At 35.3% G+C, this 5,855-nt stretch overlaps 1 long non-coding RNA gene across 1 annotated transcript in view; it reads right to left on the bottom strand.

The window, feature by feature from the left end:
* LOC111083934 overlaps positions 1–5,855 on the bottom strand; it is a 9,729-nt gene that overhangs the window by 1,990 nt on the left and 1,884 nt on the right. The window contains exon 2 of the long non-coding RNA XR_002609309.1: positions 3,095–3,178. This is a non-coding gene — a long non-coding RNA (uncharacterized LOC111083934). The remainder of the gene's footprint in view (positions 1–3,094; positions 3,179–5,855) is intronic.

The following is a 5,855-nucleotide window of genomic DNA, read 5'->3' as shown; positions in this document are numbered from 1 at the left end:
TTCCTTGTAGAGAAGAAGAGGGAAATAATGCAGATGACAAAAGTTTTGTGTACGGTTGTTCCTTTTGGGGAAGAAGAGGGAAAATAATACAGATGATAAAAGTTTTGTGTACGGTTGTTCCTTTTCGAGAAGAAGAGGGAAATAATGCAGATGACAAAAGTTTTGTGTACGGTTGTTCCTTTTGGGGAAGAAGAGGTAAAATAATACAGATGATAAAAGTTTCGTGTACGGTTGTTCCTTCTGGATAGGAAGAGGTAAAATAATACAGATAATAAAAGTTTTGTGTACGTTTTTTTTTTCTATTAGACCCCAAGTAGATAAAATTCCTGGTGACAAAAGTTCTTTGTACAGATGCTGCTCACGTACAATAATACAGACGATAAAGGTTTTGTGTACGGTCGTTAGCGCTGCTAACGTACAATAATACAAGGGAAATTTCTTTTGTTTTATTTTTAACACGACATAACTTTTAACGAAACATTTTTTGGGGAAAAAGACAATGATGCAGTAAACAAGAAAAATAATGTGTATAAAAGACGTAAAATTTTAAGCAAGCATTTCACCTTATAGAATTAAAAAAATGGGAAGAAAGTGAATGACATGGAGAAAATTTTGTGTTTCTTCAGTTTGAATTGCTGAAATGAGTATTTTGCTAACTTCACCATAACTTTATCGTTGTCTGGAGAGGTAAGTATAAAATACGATGAAATTGGATGACGCTATTTTTGTCGTAATTAACTTCTGGCAGGAAATTATGTAACGTTTAATAGAAACAGTTAAAGAAAGATTCAATTTATCTGATCATCTGTTGGTGTGAGTATAAGTAAACTTGGAATGGCAGGTGGCCCTCCTAGTAGATCTGGGCAAAGCCATAGGTCATACAAGCCCTAAGCCAAACAAGATGGCGGGCCGCAGCCATATTGGATGACATCACTTCCACCAAAATGGCGACACCGTGGACGCAGCCATATTGGATGATATCACTTCCACCAAAATGGCCACACCGTAAACGCAGCCATATTGGATGACATCACTTCCACCAAAATGGCCACACCGTGGACGCAGCCATATTGGATGACGCTATTGTTGTCGTAATTAACTTCTGGCAGTGTTGGGTGACTTATCATTATTAATTATTATATGACATTGTTTAATAACGTTATCATTAATTATCCATACCCACATTTCATTATTATTAATCACTTACCACCTGGATTTATAACACCATTAGTAGTTGTGTAATCCAGACAGTAGCTTTCAAGTGTACACTTGTAATTGGCCGATCAGACATACAGAAAGACGTCTTTTCAGGTGGAATTTTCATAGTTCATCTTTGGTATTCATCCTGAGACCCATCATAGAATAGTGTTATAAAGAGAGAGTCAACAATGGTGTTCCTGCCTAAGTAAATTTATGAATACAGAAGCTAGTAAATATGTATTCTTCCCTGATAATTTGGACTAAACTTTCTTCTCGTTTCTTTTGGCTCACGATTTTAACAAGATCGATCTCATGAACGAGGTTGTTAAATTCTTTCAGTCTAAGGGATCCTTTATGTTTTCATGGAGTTTCAAATTTGATATCTTACACGTTCAGGTTCCTTTTTTTGTAGAGAACGTGGCCATGTTAATAACTTATGAAAAGCTTAAAAAAGAAACAACTGATTTAATATCTCTCGATCCTAAAATGGATTCTCACACTTGGCAACAAATAGGCAGAGATTTCATTTAAATAGATTACCTTGGACTACGACCGAGATGCTGGTGGTTTACTAGGGTATTGTGGTACCTGAAATAGTACTTTATCCTCACTATCTGAAGATAGTCTTGATAGTATTAGCATCTGTGGTCCTTCTCGATGCTAACTACTATATTCCTAACTTCTCGACAATCACTGCTCTACAATTGCTTCCATGTCTGCTTCTCTTGATCGCAACCATGACTGTCACTCTTGTCACGTTGGGTAGAGAAGGACACAGACATGCCTAGGCTTGTACCAGAAGAATGTTGCCTGGACTTGTACCAGAAGAATGTTTCATGATTATGATTACCGATGACTGGTCAGATACGAAAGTGCACTTAAAAGTCTGGTGTCTGGACATGATCTACTGTCCAAGAGAGCATTAAGACCAATGGTTTAAAACATGCTGTAGAACCGGATGGTATTGATAATGTATATAATTAGATACTTGTCTGGATTTATTTCAGTGAAGGAATAGTTCTAGAACCAGAGGTTAAGAGGGAACACACGGTTAGTACTAATAAAGTATACACGAATGGACATGTTACCTCAAAACCGATAGTCAGGTTATCCTGGTCATTAAGAAACATCCTGAGATAATTCAAGCATCTATAGCCAGGTTATCCTTGTCTTTATAGTACATTTTATGACTGTACATACATTGATAGTCAGGTTATCCTTATCTTTAAGGAGTATAATGAAGTTTATGTATTGAAAGCCTAGTTTTCCCTGTCAGTAAAACATCTCGAGCCAGTAGCCAGGTTATTTTTGTTAGGATAAGACCTTCAATAATCTGGTTATTATAGCAACTGAAGAAAAAAACAACAAAAAGACTTTTCATGGACTACATATCCCACTAACAATGAATTCTTTCGTTAATAAATAACGATTTTTGGGAGTACCTTTATCCACAGACATTTGGATCTGGTTCGTAAAAGGTATCTTCCTATCCTTTAGAAATAACGATAATCGATGCCATTTGAGTATCCTTGAAAATCATTGAAAACAACAACAACAACAACCAGAAACCAGAGAAGGTATGTCTTCTTTGTTTAAGGGTGTATTTGAAAAAAACTATTGTTTTAACTTGCTAATATCCCAAATGTTTATGGTACATTGTGTATATAATTACTAGAAATAAGTCGTTTTATAGATATGATAATGACTCACAATGTTTGTAGTCATCTGTTGAATTATGTTTGTGTTTTCCTCTTCGTCATCAGTTAAGGAAAAGAAGGTTGTTAACATTATGTTATTAATATTCCGTTTATTAATTCCTAACCTTTATATATATAAATATTTCACACAGCTACATATTCACACATTAAATCTATCAAACGAACAATGAACTTACTTCTTTCTTGGCAATCTTGAATTCTGGAGCTGTTATCCCCAAGTCAGGTTCTGCAGGAGGCAATTGGTCCTTTTCTGCTTCACGCTTCGAAAATTCAGTTAAGTTTTATAAATAAAACATACTTAGATGCATATCATCTGAACACTAAAGCATACAGTATTCGTTCATACAGTCTTTAAAGTAAAGAGCGGAACATTTCATTTGATTATTTTAAGAAAATATCAATTCTTCACTTTCGAAATAATCTTTTAAAAGAGTTCTGTCATCTATCGCACCAAAATTGAAATGTTAAACAAATAAATGGTAACACATCAATTTCAATTTCAAATGCGAAATAGGCCTAACAAACCAATCTATTAGCTTAGTGATTGGTCAATTTTGTAAAAAAAACAAAACAAAAAAAAACAACAGTTTTGAGGACTGTATCTTGATGAATCAACAACTCTGTCAGGCAACCCTAATGCTAGAGACCCAACTAACATGATGTTCATTTCAAATTTTTCGGCGCCCCCCAGTGGCACAGCGGTATGTCTGCGGACTTACAACGCTAGAAACCGGGTTTCGATACCCGTGGTGGGCAGAGCACAGATAGCCCTTGTGTAGCTTTGTGCATAATTAAAAACAAACAAACAAACAATCAACTTTTCGGCTTGGTTTTTCTCTCCTAATATTGGATTTGGTGACTACTTCGTTTTAATATGTATCTTACTAGTCCGTAGGTAACATTCACACCTATACTTACAAGGAGGTCGTTAGGAAAATCTCTGCTTGTAATGTCTAGAGCTTCAACAATACTGCTTTCACGAACTCCACGATCTCCTATCCACAGTTTAAATACAATTCAAATAGAAACAGGGAATTCCGCCTCAATCTATGTTATAGAGTGGCCATCACTAAAGGAAACTTTGATTTCTGCATGATCTTCGTCTGACATTTCTGTCTTAGGAACCATCCGTGCATTCACCACACTACTAATAGGAATAGTACGATTGTCTGTACTTTTATAGGCATTGTGTTTGGTTGGATCGTAGTGTAAAATCAACACGTGATTGTACTCTGGTGCATTTCATTTTCATGCAATGGAGGTTGGAACAATTCTATAATATTTGTATTTTTAAAACGTTTTATCCACTGTTTTCATTACTATTTCCAATGGTGTCAAGAATGTAAAAAACTTGCTCTGGTTTCGAACCTTTGATTCCGATTATACATGAACAAGGTATGTCTGCGGACTTACAACGCTAGAATCCGGGTTTTGATACCCGTGGTGGGCAGAGCACAGATAGCCCATTGTGTAGCTTTGTGCTTAATTACAAACAAACAATTATAGTAACCCCGAGACGAGGAGTTTTGAATTTCTTAAATGCATAAACAAGTCTTTGTTTATCTATTGCTAATATTTTATTTAACTTTCCAATATTAGTTACTAAGATGCGTTAATTTTTCAATTTGTCGAAAAATGACAATTATTTAAGAACGTCTATTTGTGGGTCCTAATTAATGGTTCTTTCACCAGAGGACTCTGGAATATTGGTAAAACCATGAGAATTTTGTTTTGTTATATTATCATTTCTTTCGCCTTGTTTGCTGTAGCGGGAGTGAAACCCCAATTCTATAACTATAAGCTTTAGAGGCTACTGCTAAGTCATGGATATACAAAATGTCATTCGTCATTTACAGGCACTTTATTTGTTTTGAAGTGCGAGAAGATGGATTAATCTGGAATCAGCACCTCAACTCTCCAGATGAGAAAGAAAGAAAGGTTTTGTCATCATCATCATTTGCTGTTATGTTAAACTTATATTAAAGTTTTTCTTCATTACACATTCAAGCCGTCTCCAGCCATTATTAGTCTCAAAGTGGGTTCCTCGTCACCGAATTTGAAAAACCTGTTACGATTTTGCCCGTACTGACTAAAAAGACATATGCTTATCTGAAGATTGTCCTTGAGGTTTTAATAAGGATTTTTTTTTTCACTCTAATGTACGAGTTAAAGACTTTATCAATGTGATCACGTGGCTTATTAAATTACGGTTTTGGATAAGATAAGAAATGTAGTTAGTACGTTCTCCGATAGGGATTGATATATAACATTCACTAGTTCAGCTTTACTGGTAGATGATTAAAGGGATCCTAATGCACAAACTTCATTTTAAACTACAGAAACTTTCTAGAATAATGAAGCACTCAGTATAATTAGGCTTCGCTAGATGCGTTAGTGCTTTACTTACGTAAAACAGCTCGTTTGTTATGAATTTCGCTGCCTTCCCTCTAGTCTTACACTGTTAAATTAGGGACGGCTAGCGCAGATAGCCTTCGTGTAGCTTTGCGCGAAATTAAAAAAACAAAACAAACAACTGTTGCTTCAAATATATATATATTTTTTTTACATCTTGTATGAAATGTTTGTCACATCGATTATCTGAGAGCGATTCAATCAGACTCTCTGTCTGTAAATGAAGACAGCTTTCAGGGGTCATTATATTATAAGTGATTGAACTTTTATTAACTATGATGAAAATGTTCTGTTACGTCTCCATTTGTTAAATAACTTTCCGTAACTTCGTTCCGACGAAACTTAAGTGACACAAGTCCTTTCCTAATAAAACTGGTTTATTCTTTCCAAATATAACTTTACCGATACACTCAACTTCAACAATCGCGCTAAAACAAACGCTATAACAACGAACGTTAACTTCAACAATACCCTGTGACTGCAGATCAATTACTCACTACCTACTCATTCATTATTCTGTCACGT

The sequence above is a fragment of the Limulus polyphemus genome, unplaced genomic scaffold (genome assembly GCF_000517525.1).
Source record: "Limulus polyphemus unplaced genomic scaffold, Limulus_polyphemus-2.1.2 Scaffold12232, whole genome shotgun sequence".
Classification (NCBI taxonomy): Eukaryota; Metazoa; Arthropoda; class Merostomata; order Xiphosura; family Limulidae; genus Limulus; species Limulus polyphemus.
This window is presented reverse-complemented; position numbering and strand designations above follow the sequence as displayed.